Raw genomic sequence first — 5102 nt, forward strand, 5'->3', positions numbered from 1 at the left:
TTTTTTATAGTTAACCTGATTTATATTTTTGTATCTATGGTAAACATGGCTTTGAGTTCCTGAATTACAAAAAACGAACAAATAAACAAAAAAACCTACCTTATTTTTCTTAATAACTAAAAACTAAGAAAGAGACTTATGCTTTTTGTCAAAACAGAATAGTTGGAAATGCATTTTGCCCTCCTGCCATCAATCACTAAAACACTGGACAAAACCTGTGAAACGGCTGATACCAGACATTACACAATGGGTAGCAAAAGACAGCAATCCCTGAGATAAGAGAAATAAATCAGGCAAGCAAGAACTACATTTTCCCTGGCTTTCTATCTAGAGGCAATTTTTAGACTGCAGCACAGCAATCTAAATGAGCTAAGGAGACAGTTATCAGAGTTTTGGGAAGCTGAAGCAGTTGGCATTTGCACAGTTCGATACAGGAGGAAGCTATGCAGAAAAAGAGCTACAAATACCTACACAGGAAATGTTTATAATCTTTGGCTGAATAATAAATTGCGCATGCATAGGATGAAAACCCACGAGACTGAGCAAAGAACAATTCACATAAAGCTGGCAGAAACAAGCATTCTGAACAGCCAAAGTAGAAAGAATTCAATGAACACCAAAAGGATTCAGTAGAGAACCTAGGAGGGTCATACCTAGAAGAAGGGCTAAAACAGACATAGAGTAAAGGCTAATCTAGATACACTCTAACAAAGCGTAAAAACAAGTCTCAAAAGGATCAAGCTGATCTTCAAGAAACTTAACCACTTGCCAAAATAGAATTCAATACACTTAAAGGAAGTAACAGTGGGCCGGCCCGGTGGTGCACACGGTAGAGTGCGGCGCTTGGGAGCATGGCGGCGTTCCCGCCAAGGGTTCGGATCCCATATAGAGACCGGTCCGCTCACTGGTTGAGCACGGTGCAGGCGCGACACCGAGGGTTGCGATCCCATTGCCGGTAGCAGTACAGGCGCGACACTGAGGGTTGCAATCCCATTACCAGTCACGAAAAAAGACAAAAAATAAATAAATAAATAAAGGAAGGAAGGAAGGAACAGAGACGCAATGTAATAATCACTATGTCCAGCATCCAGTCATAAATTACTNCTTTGGGGGAGAAAAAAATCTGAGTTTTAAATAAATCTCCACTGGCTAGCCACCAAAATAAATAAATAGAAAATAAATCTGCAAGCCTCAAGTAAACAGGAAAATAGTGATAGTTTTTTTTTTTTTAATGAAAATCTCAATGAACTGATTACTAACTACAAAATTTTTAATTAACAATTCTCACACTTCTATGTCTCTTCCATGTGCTTTTCCCACCACGATAAATGCCCTTTCCCACTTTGTCTAGTGATTTTTGTCTTTTAGGTCTTAATTTAAGCATCATCTGCTCTTTGGAAATACTCCTGACATGTGCCACCTCCTCCACTCAAACTGCCAGTGTGGGTCAGAACCCCTTTTCTATACTCTAACATCCTGTAGTTAACTCAATTACAGAAGTTCTCACATGATATGATAAAAGATTTTATTGTCTGATTTATACACCAGAATAAGACAATGTTTAAACAGATTCAGTGACCCCCATCCATCTTTTCTTACCATAATATCCCCGTTTATAAGTTATTAACGTTAGTGGTACAAAATCTTAAAGTAGTTTGTTCTGAAAGCTTCATGAGGACTATAATTTCTAAATTATCATATATCCAAAAATATATATCTATGGGCTTAGATGTACATGATAGTCTAGCTGACCATATGTCACATATTTTTAACTTTAATATAGTAAAAACTATTTTATTATATTATACAATAGCACCTACTTGTAGTGAACAAGTCTCAGACCAGCTTGATTTTTTTCCCATTGGTTTTTCTTTTATGTGATTACAAGATTATTTCTTTATTCTTGAAGTTTAGTTACGCATCAGAAAAATGCATTATTCTTGATGAAGTTAGGGAAATATACAATGAATACTTTATATCTAGACTTTCAATCCAACTTTATTTCATGAACGTTCCCTTCTATTTTATCATTATGTGAATATATGATCCCTGCTGTCTGATTTTGATTTCTAGCATTTCCTCTGTAATAGTTTTTAATCTCTGATTATTCCAGCTTCATTTTGTGTGATTTTTCATAAGTCTGGTCTCTTTATCACTGATTTTATTTTCAGCAGTGTTAATACTATAATTTGCTTTTTCTAAGATGCCTTTCATTTTTTCAATGGGTCAACTCTCAGTCTGTTTTCTTAGCTCTACAAGCTCACTTTTCATTTAATCTTTTAGTTATTTCATCTCTGATTTCCTGTTTCACCAGTCTTATACCTTCTTTAATTTTTCTTTAAATATAGATCTTTTAGCTAAAAAATTCTCCCGTTCTCTAAGATAGTTCTTCCAAAGTATATTCATCATGTGCTTTTACTTGTTAGTTCACATCTACCTCTTCACCCTGCTCCTGCTGTTCCTTCCTATGCCTGCTACTCCATATCTTTTTATAATGACCTCTATAGATAGGACCCATGTTCAATCCATTTTGCTTTTTGCTGATTTGTCAACTTTGATTATGGGTAGTCCCATCTAGGTCTGCTGATTTCCTAAAAGTAGGCTAAATTTACCTGTTACAAAATGGTTTTTATTATAAAGATAATAAAAGATCATTCCAGAAATCTTAGAAATGTCTAAAAGAGAAAATTAAAATCACCCATGATCTTATTATTTAGAAATATGTTCAATTAACACTTTTTTTTCAGCATTTTTTCATGCATGTATATTATATCCACAGTTAAGATAACAGGTATACGCTTGCATCATATTTTTTCACTTAAATTATCTGCGAGCACTATTCTACATTATCAAAACCTTTTAGAAGATGTCATTCCAAATAATTATGGTATATCCTTTCATGTGACTTCATGATGATTTACTTAACTGTTCCTCTAAACATGTGAGAGAAAGATATAACAAAATCTCTGTGCCTATCACTGCTTTTTTATAGTTAACCTGATTTATATTTTTGTATCTATGGTAAACATGGCTTTGAGTTCCTGAATTACAAAAAACGAACAAATAAACAAAAAAACCTACCTTATTTTTCTTAATAACTAAAAACTAAGAAAGAGACTTATGCTTTTTGTCAAAACAGAATAGTTGGAAATGCATTTTGCCCTCCTGCCATCAATCACTAAAACACTGGACAAAACCTGTGAAACGGCTGATACCAGACATTACACAATGGGTAGCAAAAGACAGCAATCCCTGAGATAAGAGAAATAAATCAGGCAAGCAAGAACTACATTTTCCCTGGCTTTCTATCTAGAGGCAATTTTTAGACTGCAGCACAGCAATCTAAATGAGCTAAGGAGACAGTTATCAGAGTTTTGGGAAGCTGAAGCAGTTGGCATTTGCACAGTTCGATACAGGAGGAAGCTATGCAGAAAAAGAGCTACAAATACCTACACAGGAAATGTTTATAATCTTTGGCTGAATAATAAATTGCGCATGCATAGGATGAAAACCCACGAGACTGAGCAAAGAACAATTCACATAAAGCTGGCAGAAACAAGCATTCTGAACAGCCAAAGTAGAAAGAATTCAATGAACACCAAAAGGATTCAGTAGAGAACCTAGGAGGGTCATACCTAGAAGAAGGGCTAAAACAGACATAGAGTAAAGGCTAATCTAGATACACTCTAACAAAGCGTAAAAACAAGTCTCAAAAGGATCAAGCTGATCTTCAAGAAACTTAACCACTTGCCAAAATAGAATTCAATACACTTAAAGGAAGTAACAGTGGGCCGGCCCGGTGGTGCACACGGTAGAGTGCGGCGCTTGGGAGCATGGCGGCGTTCCCGCCAAGGGTTCGGATCCCATATAGAGACCGGTCCGCTCACTGGTTGAGCACGGTGCAGGCGCGACACCGAGGGTTGCGATCCCATTGCCGGTAGCAGTACAGGCGCGACACTGAGGGTTGCAATCCCATTACCAGTCACGAAAAAAGACAAAAAATAAATAAATAAATAAATAAATAAATAAAGGAAGGAACAGAGACGCAATGTAATAATCACTATGTCCAGCATCCAGTCATAAATTACTAGACTTGCAGAGAAGCACAAAATTAGGACTCATAACCAGGTAAAAAAAATCAGACCATAAATAAAAAACCTAAAATGACAGTGATGATGGAATTAGCAGGCAAGGATTTTTAAAAAGCTGACTTCTGCTTCTGGGAAGATGGAGATGTACTTTATCCTATTCCTCTTGCTATGCACAACTTAAAACCCTAGAAATTATATATAAAGTAAACATATGAAGACCCTGAAAAGTGGGAAGAAGAAAGAATACCTAGGGAAACTCAAGGCCTGAGGAACAGCAGGATGGTGAGTTCCCTGGGTTTTTGTTGTTGTTGTTTGACTCAGATATCTCAGACTGGGAGTTGAAGAAGCCAGCAACCCAGAAATGCCAATGGACACAGACAAAAGAGGCCTCAACAAAAATCTGCTCTCTTTAGTCAAATGACCAGGAAAAGGGCAATTTAACAAAAGAGAAAACTTTTAGACAATAACTGTCCTATAACTGTTCTCCTGAAGAAAACACCACAGAGAAAAACTGTGGCACTACCCCCCACCCATGCCAGCAAAAGCTGAGTGGAGGCTATAATGAGGCACACCAACACCACTGCCAGGGTAATGTCAGAGAAGGCCAAGTAGGAGCTGGAACTTTCATCCCAGCTATCCAGTAATGAGCTTTCCCCTCCCCCATGATACAGTGGAGATCACGTAGGAAGTCAGAACCCCCTTGACAGCAGTAACAGAGAACAAAGAGCACACCTACCTCAGGTGTCAATAGAGCTGGATTTCAACCTATATCTGGCAGTAAATGGAGAAATTCCTCACCTTCTCCTGCCAGAATAGTGTCCAAAAAAGCCAGCTAATTTAAATAAGATCCACAAAGAAGATAAAAATATTAAAAACAAACATATGAAAAGATACTCAACATCACTAATCATTTGGGAAATGCAAATCAAAACCACAATGAAATACCACTTCACACCCATTAGGATGGCTACTATAAAATTTTTTTAAAGTAGGAAAAAGAAAATAGCAAGT

This window comes from Galeopterus variegatus, unplaced genomic scaffold, assembly GCF_000696425.1.
Source record: "Galeopterus variegatus unplaced genomic scaffold, G_variegatus-3.0.2 Scaffold2734, whole genome shotgun sequence".
NCBI lineage: Eukaryota > Metazoa > Chordata > Mammalia > Dermoptera > Cynocephalidae > Galeopterus > Galeopterus variegatus.